The following is a 12,844-nucleotide window of genomic DNA, read 5'->3' as shown; positions in this document are numbered from 1 at the left end:
ATATTATTTTATTATTATTTTATATAATATTGTTTTTATTATTATTTAATTATTTAATTATTTAATTATTTTTATTTTATTTTTCCCTTTTCTTTTCTTTTCCCTCACGTGGGAAAAAAGGGGACCCAGCCCCGCTTCTGTTCTTCTTCCTCTTCTTCTTCTTCTTCTTTTCTTCTTCCTTTCCTTTCCTTTCTCCCTCTCGGCCTCACCGTATTTTTCAAATTCCGGCCACCCATAAGCTACACGCGCCGACCATAGACATAGACCACATGCCGGCGAGCTCACCAGCCAAATTTGGCGACCGGCCGGCTGGCGACGCGCCTAGATCGGGCCGGCGAAGTCGCGGCGGCGAGTTGAAAATTTTCCGGCGATTTCACCGTATTCCGGCCAGCCCAGTCCGAATTGCCCACCCCTATCCCCCTATTTTGGGTCCTCTGAGTCCAAATATGGCCTCCAATTTCCAAAATTCGAAGTGGTTTGTGAGATTCGAAGGAATCAAAACCGACCGAAACTTTCCGGCCACCTCCGGAGGAATTGGGATCGATGGAGACCGGTAATGCGATCCTCGTTCCACGAGTTTCGATTCGGTATATTATTCGACCATTTTGGTTCATGTTTGTGTTTGACCCCCCGGTACCGGATATTATTTACCCGATTAAAATATTAATTTATTTGACTGTGTGTGAATTTTGTTCTAGGAGCACGGGTGAGTCATGGAATTGATCCCATGGTGGATCATGGTTTAATTGCGTGCTCCAGGTGAGTGACCCACCTTTAAAAATATTTTGGGCAATTAATTATATTTAATCGGTGTTTAATTGGTATTTGAATTATGCTCATGTGGTGCGATTTAATTATGAATTTTATTGTGGTTTAATTTATTTATTGTGCATGAGCAAAGTATATTTCAGTAATAATCGTACGTGGTTTTAAGTATTATTTTTCGAGTATAATTGGGTTAAATATTTTATGAAAATATTTGTTTAAATTGGTGTTTTAATTTTATAAATTATGCCCGCGGTATTTTAATTGTTGAACCTCGTATTACGAGAAAACTTATAGTTTATTTGTTATCGATGTTTTCATACCGGTTTGTTAAATAAAAATATGTGGGATGGTAAGTGTGAAAATTTAATATATTTCCCACGGTAATTTTGGAAAACGGTACAGTTGGTTTAATAATTATTTTAGACGCACTCATACAGTATTGGTGTTCTGGTGTATGTACACGTGGTTTAGCGCGCAAGTATTATGTGGTTTAGCGCGCAAGTATTATATCTCCCGTGGTTACTATTGGACCGTGGGCAGGCAAGTTTGATATTGGCCACAGCCGCCCCTCCCTTGGCCGGGATGACGGTTTTAGCAGCGGTACTGTCGGGACGCCGAAGTGCCGTTTGCAAGTTTCTCTCTTTAATCTCCCCGCCAGTCGGTGCTCGGGATGCTGGGTATCGGAGGGCATCACTGGTATATGGTGTGGTGCGTCAAGTGAAATTTTCAGATAAAGTTTCAAACCCCAAAAGTGTTCAAAAATTATTTATTAAGATTTATTACATTTTAATTATATATTGGGGTATTTATTTATTTATTGTTTATCAAATGGTTTGATCCCTTGGTTTTCGGGAGGTACGAATATCTGGTTTTTGTGAAAATGTTTTAAAAGGGGAACTTTTCCAATGGAGTGAATAGTGAGGGTTTTGAGAGAAAATATTACTTCCAATGTTTATGATTTATTTATTATTTAATTGTTGGTATTAATTAAATCCCTTTATTTGGTATACTATTAATATTAAAGGTGTTCGGTAGTTAGGGTCACTCACTGAGATGATTAGCATCTCACGTTTTTAAATCCCGTTCCCCTAGGTCCAGGTTAGGAGACGTTGATTGTCCGGGGCAAGCCCAACGTCTCAGTTCGTTGCCGAAAGTCCAAGAAGTATTTCTTCCCTTTTCCTCTCCGTCCTGTATTGCTTCTTATCTGTCATTTTATTAATTCCACATTTATTTGTATAATACTCTGTATACTGTATTGGACATGTAATTGTTATTTATGCACTGGGCTGCTGTTATTGTTGTGAAGTGCTGTAAATTGTGGAAACAACTTGTAGTTTTGCGGGAGGAATAAGGGGGTGAATATAGAAGTGTGTTTTCAGTGCAGGTAATTTTTGGTAAGTCCTACCATTAGGGGAGGTGCTGCCGGATTTTCCATTGGAAGATTCGGTGGTATTTCCCTGGAATCAAGGCTTGTCTAGGGTTCCGGGGAGCAATTCTGGGCGGGTCCTGACAGTTGGTATTAGAGCTCTAGGTTCTAGTATTCCTAAGGGACTGTGCATTGTTGTGCATCCCATCCGCGTCTAATCTCTCGTTTTACCCGTCTTAAAGCGTTCTTTCCCTTTGTCTCGAAGCAAATTCGTTGCCGGAGTTGAAATAACTCTAATCTTCGAGGGTGTCAATTAGAATCACCTATCCTAACGGGGAATTCCTATGGCCCAGTCGATGGTCGAGGATTGCCTTTTCTTTTCGAAGGTCAAGTAATGGGGGCAGATCCAATTCTGTGAATTTTTTTTGGGATCGAAGTGGTCCTAGATATGGATCGAGTGGTTATGCAACTTATGTTTATGGACTGCTAGCATAAAAGAGTAAAGTTAAAGTGTTTCAGCTTACCTAAAGTGGTGCTTCGTGGAGGAGTTAGGAAGCCTTTGCTGTGGTTAATTTCTGTTCACGTCTCCAAGGAGCTATTGGAGAATGGTTGTTAAGGGTTTATGGCCCAGGTGGTTGATGCCAAAGAAGATGGTGAGCGTTGGAACCGCTAATAGTGGGAAGCAATTCGGAAGCATTTTCCCAGCAAGTTATCTGGATTACGACCGTAAAAGGGATATCGAATCATTATTGATTTGGCTTTGGGCATCGATCTATTTCAGTATCGCCGTACCGTGCGACTCCATCAAAGTTAAAGGACTTAAAGGCTTAGCTGTAAGATTTGGTGAATAAAGGTTTTACTAGGTCAAGCTTATCATCGTGAATGGCATCTGTTTCGTCATGGAGAAGAAGGATGATTGCCTAAGGGTGTGTATCGGCTATCAACGATTTAGCAAGGTCACCACCCATAATCGATATTTGTTGTTGAGTGTGGATGTGTGTTGATCAACCTCAAGGTGTCAAAATATTTTTCCCGATCGATTATTAAAAATTAAATACTTTTCAAAGTGATATTTGAAATTAAGGGTGTTTTATTTAAGTATTTTTTGTTTATGTTCGTACATGTATTTGTATGTTATATTGTTTGATATTATACGGCACCATATGGAGGCGGCTAACCAATGCGGTCCATGTAGAGCTAGCCCATAATCATGTTGCCTACGAGTCCAGGGGATCGGACGGCCAATATAGGCAACCACCCTGGTTTGTATTGGTAGCAGAGTGTCGGCGACAGTTGGAATCATGGATTACGTAGCATGTAGAAGGTGTCGTACGTACCTCCATTACGAGCGTGCATATTTCATTTTATGCTATGGATTTTAAGATATGATTTTATGCATTTATTCATGTTTTTATTATTGTTCCAATGTGGAGTTTTAACAATTGCCTATGCAAGTTAGGTATATTTGAAAAATATATTTTATTATTTGTTTTATGTTATAGTTTTTCCAAGAGCGACTTAAGGGTTAAGTATCGCCAGTTGAGAATCCAAAGTAGGGTATCGTTGAGTTCAAAAAGGAGATCCTAAAGGAAGCACGCGATTCAATGTATGCGATACACCCATGATACAAAGATGTATGGAATACTCACTAGATGACATTGTGGTTTGGCACGATAAAAAAGTTGCAGGATTCGAATAAAGGTACTTAAGTCACCGAAAAGTAAAAGTAGGGAGATGTAAACATGGATTTCGTGCTTAAACTATCGTTCACAACGAGGAGGTACGACAACGTTTAGAGAATCAAACAAGATCCGGATAGCGATTAAAGTTCTACTTGGTTGTTGATGAGGTTAATGAGATGAGGATGATTCCTTAGGCATGGTTAGATGTTTAAGCATGGTTATTTTCATTCTAGAAGCTAAGATCTTGATATCTTATTTCCTTGGAGATTTAAGGTTCGTATTGATGGTGCTTTATCGATTCAAGGTGGTTGATATTGTTGGTGATAATTTACAATGATAAGGAGTATGATTTTTGGGACGTAGTTAGAATTTAAGAAGTGTGGAATACTTTTATGGGTTAAGGATTTAGTGATTTGTTCATAGTAGTGGTGGTGATGCTAGAATTAAGATTTAAATTCCTTATTGCTTGAGGTGTGGATTCATGGAATTTATTTGAAATTGGGGGAACTTAGGGTTTTCAAGAATGGTATTTGGATGTTGAGAAATTTTATTCATGACCTTGATGAATTTAGTTAAAAGAAAGATTGATGTTTGTCGAGGTTAAGACTATTGGTTAATCAATGAGGAGCAAGGGTTTTATAATTGTAAGTACTAGGAGGGTAATCGAAGACAAGTGAATTAATCTCAACCTTAACTTGGTGATACCAGTATTTGAGGAAATTAGACTTAAGTTCTAATCTTACTTGTTGAATTGCTGATCGAGTTACGAGAGTGGGTTGTTGATTTAAGGATGCATGCTTCAGAAGCACTTTATGGTTAGCGTTCGACTATGGCCAAGACTTGCAGATCGTGTTCTCGTGGACTAGTTTGAATATCCTTAATTAGGGGGCATGAGGAGGAAAGTTGCACAAGAGGAAGGTTAAAGTCACTGTTAGGTGTGATGGTAGTGATAGTGGATGAGGTCTCTATTATACTCGCTAAGTTACGCTGCCGACAAGTGGAAGCGGGAAAGCAGACATCGACATGCAGCGTAATTCACGTGTTGTTGCTACGAAATGACATCAGAGACCTGTCATGTAAGGAGCGACTAGTGCAGATTTTTAAGTCATGAAGAATGCATATGGGTCAATAAGACTATTTTCTCATATCAAAAGTCTTGTGGTAAATTAATCTAGTCGAAAAAGCGACGTGGAAGCTCGAGGCACAAATCCGCGACTGATATTCTTATGCGTTTCAGCGACGTAAGAAATTTTGAGGACGAAATTTTTGTAAGGGGGGAAGGTTGTAACACCCCGTCCCGAACCATGTCGGAATTTTTGCACGTTGGCCGAGGTTAACTGTTGACCGTTGACCGAAGGGGTCAAAAGTTGACTTTTTGTTTCGGTTGGAATCCTAGGTTGACTGAGGTACCGTTACGAAGTACACGTTGGCACGAGTTTGTAGACTAGTAGCACGTTGAAAACGAAGCTATGGTTTGAAAGTTATGAGCAAAACAAGTTGAGGTCCAAATTGTCCAAGGGGTGCCGGAGTTGACTTTTTATTCATGCAAAGTTGAGCATTGACTCAAGCATGGTTGTGAAGTGCTCGTCGATACGAGTTCGTAGACTAGTGGCACGTCCGATTTGGACATGTGGTTTGAAAGTTATGGACCTGTAGAGTTTTTCAAATACTGTATTATTTTAATATTATTTTTAAACGTGTAACGATGTTCCACGTGTGACTTAATAAATGTGACCATGTGTCACCATGGTGAGATGCCACATGTCAACCATGTATAATATCATATTATTTTATTATTATTTTATATAATATTGTTTTTATTATTATTTAATTATTTAATTATTTAATTATTTTTATTTTATTTTATTTTTCCTTTTTCTTTTTCTTTTTCTTTTCTTTTCCCCCACGTGGGAAAAAAGGGGACCCAGCCCCGTTTCTGTTCTTTTTCCTCTTCTTTTTCTTCTTCTTCTTTTCTTCTTCCTTTCCTTTCCTTTCTCCCTCTCGGCCTCACCGTGTTTTTCAAATTCCGGCCACCCATAAGCTACAAGCGCCGTCCATAGACGTAGACCACACGCCGACGAGCTCACCAGCCAAATTTGGCAACCGACCGGCCGGCGACGCGCCCAGATCGGGCTTGCGAAGTCACGGCGGCGAGTTGAAATTTTTCCGGCGATTTTGCCGTATTCCGGCCAGTCCAGTCCGAATTTCCACCCCTCTAGCCCTATTTTGGATCCTCTGAGTCCAAATATGGCCTCCAATTTCCAAAATTCGAAGTGGTTTGTGAGATGCGAAGGAATCAAAACCAGCCGAAGCTTTCCGGCCAAATTCCGGCCACCTACGGCGGAATTGGAGTCGATGGAGACCGGTAATGCGATCCTCGTTCCACGAGCTTGGATTCGGTATATTATTCGACCATTTTGGTTAATGTTTGTGTTTAACCCCCCGGGTACCGGATATTATTTACCCGATTAAAATATTAATTTATTTGACTGTGTGTGGATTTTGTTCTAGGAGCACGGTTGAGTCATGGAATTGATCCCATGATGGATCATGGTTTAATTGCATGCTCCAGGTGAGTGACCCACCTTTAAAAATATTTTGGGCAATTAATTATATTTAATCGGTGTTTAATTGGTATTTAAACTATGCTCATGTGGTGCGATTTAATTATGAATTTTATTGTGGTTTAATTTATTTATTATGCATGAGCAAAGTATATTTCAGTAATAATCGTACGTGGTTTTAAGTATTATTTTTCGGGCATAATTGGGTTAAATATTTTATAAAAATATTTGTTTAAATTGGTGTTTTAATTTTATAAATTATGCCCGCGGTATTTCAATTGTTGAACCTCGTATTACGAGAAAAATTATGGTTTATTTGTTATCGATGTTTTCGTACCAAGTTGTTAAATAAAAACATATGGGATAGTAAGTGTGAAAATTTAATATATTTCCCACGGTAATTTTGGAAAACGGTACAGTTGGTTTAATAATTATTTTACACGCACTCATACAGTATTGGTGTTCTGGTGTATGTACACGTGGTTTAGCGCGCAAGTATTATGTGGTTTAGCGCGCATGTATTATATCTCCCGTGGTTGCTATTGGACCGTAGGCAGACAAGTTTGATATTGGCCACAGCCGCCCCTCCCTTGGCCGGGATGACGGTTTCATCAGCGGTACTGTCGGGACGCCGAAGTGCCGTTTGCAAGTTTCTCTCTTTAATCTTCCCGCCAGTCGGTGCTCGGGATGCTGGGTATCGGAGGGCATCACTGGTATATGGTGTGGTGCGTCAAGTGAAATTTTCAGATAAATTTTCAAACCCCAAAAGTGTTCAAAAATTATTTATTATGATTTATTACATTTTAATTATATATTGGGGTATTTATTTATTGATTGTTTATCAAATGGTTTGATCCCTTGGTTTTCGGGAGGTACGAATATCGGGTTTTTGTGAAAATGTTTTAAAAGGGAAACTTTTCCAATGGAGTGAATAGTGAGGGTCTTGAGAGAAAATATTACTTCCAATGTTTATGATTTATTTATTATTTAATTGTTGGTATTAATTAAATCTCTTTATTTGGTATATTATTAATATTAAAGGTGTTCGGTAGTTGGGGTCACTCACTGAGATGATTAGCATCTCACGTTTTTAAATTTCGTTCCCCTAAGTCCAGGTTAGGAGACGTTGATTGTCCGGGGCGAGCCCAACGTCTCAGTTCGTTGCCGAAAGTCCAAGAAGTATTTCTTCCCTTTTCCTCTCCGTCCTGTATTGCTTCTTATCTGTCATTTTATTAATTCCACATTTATTTGTATAATGCTCTGTATACTGTATTGGACATGTAGTTGTCATTTATGCACTGAGCTGCTGTTATTGTTGTGAAGTGCTGTAAATTGTGGAAACAACTTGTAGTTTTGCGGGAGGAATAAGGGGGTGAATATAGAAGTGTGTTTTCAGTGCAGGTAATTTTTGGTAAATCCTACCCTTAGGGGAAGTGCTGTCGGATTTTCCGTTGGAAGATTCGGTGGTATTTCCCTGGGATTAGGGCTTGTCTAGGGTTCCGGGGAGAAATTCTGGACGGGTCCTGACAGAAACGTTGATTACTTAACACCATTAAATTGGATAATTCGTCCCTCAAAATGTGTTATCATTTTTTTTTATTACTATCTCAATTTTAGATTTTAGAATTGATTTGCAGTTATAATATAAAATTATTTTTGAATTTAAATGGGTTAGAATTTATTATATTCTTTTATTTTATTACACCACCTCATTTATTTAGATTATCAAAATATTTTTATAGAAAATCTGTTAGAACATTCTAATAAAAATTGATTATCATTGTATTACATATATTTAATATAACATATTCATCGTGACATATAATTTAATAATTTTAAATAATTATATCCATATAAGTTGAGAATATTTTGACTTAAGTTAGACAGGATGAATTATTTGTTCGTGCTGATAAAGCAAATGTTAAAATTAAAAAAGATTGCAAGTAAAATTCAAATCATTAGTCCATTAAGTTTCAATTTATTTTCTACCTTCTTTCTCCAAGCAGCGTTATAAGAAAAACCAAGACAAAAAAATATAATGAAAAAAAAAAAGAAAAAGAAAGAGGAAAACCAAGAGAAAAAAAATATAATGAAAAAAAAAAAGAGGAAAACCAAGAGAAAAAAATATAATGAAAAAAATAAAAAAAATAAAAAGAAGAAAGAGGAAAATTAAAATTCTAGTTTTCAATTATTAATCGGTGTGAGACTATTAAAACTCTGATATTTTATCATGTTTTTATCCTATGTTGTGAATATTTTTCTAACAGGTGAAGATTCATGTTATGTATATATATATATATATATATATAAAGAGATGAAGACTCATGTTATGTGACAGGACTCGTCCCGGGAACCCTTTCAGGATTTTTTGGATTGTCCCGCCTAATGAAGTCACACTGGACAATTTCCAAAGGATATTCAATGGAATTCCATTTAAAACGTGGACAATAAACAACATGTATTTGCAACAATATCTCAATATATATATATAAAATAAATCCACAACTGATCTATTGTATCACAGGCTATAACTATACATGTATATAATTGATTTCTACTAAGTCCAATCATTAGATCAGAGCATCCTAAAAGTATTTGCAAAGTTTAGAAGTATAAATAAATAATAAATACGTCTAAAAAGATAAGGATGGATAAAGAAAGATAGGTACTACTATTACTGTGAAAAGTACCAAGTGGCAAGCGATGTGCAAGGTAGACTGCTACTAACTGCCTGAATCGAGAGGAACGAATTTAAAACAAATAAAACGATAAATAAAGAAATATCAGTGAATGGCATAATATAATAGAAAAATAATAATTTATTTCCATAAAATATTTCTTTCAAGACCTCTTATTCCATTCGTTTGAAAAGTTTCCCATTTAAAAATCATTTCGTAAAATCCAAACTTGTATCCCAATTCAATATCATAAAATGGATGCTCAAAAGGTATTAAGTGAGCAATCAATATAATATTATAAAATGCCTTAATTACGATGTAAAAATTGAGCGTAAATATTAGAAATGCAATTCCATAAAATATTTATGAAAGTATAGTAATAACTTCATTAGTTGAAAACCAAAAATGTAATCAAAACATATACAATATACCAAACTGTAAACCATGGGATGTACCCACCTTACGATCCTTAATATACGAAAGGTGTCGTGAAAAGGGTAAAGTGTCAGGATATACCCAATCTCATGGTCAATGGCAATAAATAACCTATGGGATGAACCTAACCTCACGGCACCATGACAATAATAAACCCGATCTCATAGTCCATGGCAATAATAAACCATTGGGTGAAACCAAACTTACGGTACCGTGGCAATAATAAACCGTAGGATAAACCCGACCTCAAGGTCCGTGGCAATAAGAAAATGTTGGGTGAAACCAACCTCACGGCACCGTGACAATAATAAACCGTTGGGTGAAACCAACCTCACAGTACGATGACAAATCGCGAGAGCTATAATATAATACTGATCCGAAATACTGGTACTCTATGGTACATCAATTAAAAACAATCTTATGAGAATATATATACTTTTTCAAACGATACTGTATCATAAATCATAATTTAATATTTAAATTCAACCGCTTATTTAATAATTTCAAAAATTTCAAGATATCATTTTAAGGCAAATAAAATATTTTTATTTCTAATATATGATTTTATTTTAATTTTTAAACCATTGGAGTCTACAATGACTGTCTCATTTGTTATGGTCCTTTGACCATGAAAAACACAAAAAATAAAGAAAAACAAAACCACGAAAATATTAAGAAGAAAAAGAGATATTATTTCTCTTTGAAATTAATACACAAATTTTTTTTCTTCTAAAAACTCTCTCTAGAATCTCTAAAAAAAATGTGTTGTTAGTGATATGTGTGATACAAGACTTAAAAACTAAACCTATCTATAAAATTCTAAGGTTATCTTTTCCACAAAACAACTTGCCCATTAGGTAAACTTAGTGAACAACTAAAACTCTAATGGACTGGGCTTTAGAAAAAAAGCTGGATCCTACAATTCTTCCCATCTAGCTGCATTTCAAACCTACCATCTACACTAGCTATGCCTCTAAACAACTTCAATTTCTTTGGTGCGATAATCTTTGTAAACATATTTGTTGGATTTTTTTTTTTTTGTGTGAATCTTTACCAATCTATGCAATTTATACTCTATCACATTGCATATCCAATGATAGTAGATATCATTTTTTTTTTTTTTTGAGAATGATACATTAAGTTTCTTGCTCAAATCCATAATATTTTGACTGTCACAATGTATCTTATAGTTCTTCTACTTGATACCAAGTTCATTAAGGAAAATCCTTTCACCACAGCATCTCCTTACTGGCTTCCACTGTGGTAATGTACTCTACTTATGTCGTACATAAAGCTACACATTTTTACAATCTTAGTTACCATGACACAGCTCCTCCAGTAAAATTGTAAAGTTAACTTGAAGTAAATTTTCTATTATCAAAGTCTTCGACCATGTATGCATTTGTATAGCCTTCTAAAACTGGATTACCTTCCAGTAATACAAGCATACTTTTGATTTACCCTTAAAATACTTGAGAATCCCCTTACTGCTTCCTAGTGTTCCTTTTCAAGATTTGAAAAAAATCTGCTCATGGTACCAACTGCATGAGCAATTTTTGGTCTGATACACACCATTGCATATATTAGACTTTTCATCGTTGAAGAATAAGGCTGAGAAGCCATCTCCTCTATCTTTACTTTGGAGGAAAAGTACGATCTCTTGCTCAACTTAAAATGGTTTACTAGTGGAATGCTAACTGATTTAGCCTTATCCACGCCGAATCTCTTTATCACTCTCGACATGCTTCTTGTAACAGCCCAGTCCACCCGCATGAGATATTGTCCGCTTTGGCACTGAGGAATTCTCTTACAACCAAATCCTCACGGATTTAAAACGCGTCTCAAGGGAAAGGTATCCACAGCCCCTTATAAGGCATGCTTTGTTCTAATTTCCAACCGATGTGGGACTTCACAATCCACTCCCCTTGGGACCCAGCGTCCTCGCTGGCACACCGATCCGGGTACTGGCTCTGATACCAACTGTAACAGCCCAATCCACCCACATGAGATATCGTCTGCTTTGGCACTGAGGAATCCTCTTATAACCCAGCTCTCACGGGTTTAAAACGCGTTTCAAGGGAAATGTATCGATGGCCCCTTAGAAGACATGCTTCGTTCCTCTTTCCAACCGATGTGGAACTTCACACTTCCTGAGATAGCCATAACCTATGATTCTTTCTATCTCGGGCTATTTACATTTACAAAATTTGTTGAATTAGTCCCAAGTCCTTCATATCAAATGATTTGAAAAGTTCCTTCTTCAGTTGACTAATTTTTATTATATCTTGTCCAATGATTAATATGTTGTCGACATATAGTAAAAGTGCAATAAAGTTTCTATTCGAAAATCTCTAAATATAAATACACTGGTCTGAGTCAGTTTTCTTGTATCCTTAACTAACCATAAAAGAGTAAAACTTCTTAAACCATTGTCTAGGTGCTTGCTTGAGATCATACAGCTCTTTTTTATCTTGCAAACGAGGTTCCATTTCCCTGAAATATCAAAAACTTCTAGCTACTCTATATAAATCTTTTCATGTAGATCACCATGAAGGAACATTATTTTCACATTCATTTGCTCAAGCTCTAAGTCTAAACTAGCTATTAGACCAAAAATAACTTGTATTAAAGTCATCTTCATTTCTAGTGAGAAAATCTCATCAAAGTTAATTCCTTTCTCTTGAAAGAAACATTTGATGACCAATCGAGCTTTATGCTTCACCACCCATCTGCTGTCATCCTTTTCTAACTTGAACATTCATTTATTCTTTACTGCCTTTTTTCCATAGGAAGCTCAACCAACTAATAAGTATGGGTCTTCTACAAGGATTCAATCTCATCTTACATTGAATGCAGTCATTTTTCTCTATCTTAATGGGAATTAGCTTCCTGAAAACTTTCTGATTCCCAATTTTCAGTAAGCAGAATATGTTGAGATTTTGGATATCTCTTTGATGGAATATGGCCTCGTCCAAATCTTTGGAAATGTGTACCATTATTTAACCCCTATGATGATCCTACAGCTTCTAGTATTTGAGTCTCCCTTTGCTCAACATCCTTTTCTCTCTCCTATTCTGCTTATGTTAATTTTCTATGCACCTCATCATCATCTGTGGAATCAAGAACAAAATTATAAGCATTATTAATAGAAGATTTCATGGGCTTTTCAATGTTTTCTATAGTTTGATTTTCATGGAATATTAAATCCTTGCTTCTAATAATATTTTTTGTCTTTTAATTCCATATTTTGTATCTGAATTCTTCATCTCCATATCCAATAAAGAAGCATGAAGTAGTTCTTCCATCGAGCTTCTGTCTAAGATAAATGAATCGCCAGGGGCACGTATGAGA

This window comes from Ziziphus jujuba, chromosome 8 (genome assembly GCF_031755915.1).
Source record: "Ziziphus jujuba cultivar Dongzao chromosome 8, ASM3175591v1".
NCBI classification, from domain to species: Eukaryota; Viridiplantae; Streptophyta; class Magnoliopsida; order Rosales; family Rhamnaceae; genus Ziziphus; species Ziziphus jujuba.
Note: the sequence above shows the minus strand (reverse complement) of the source record.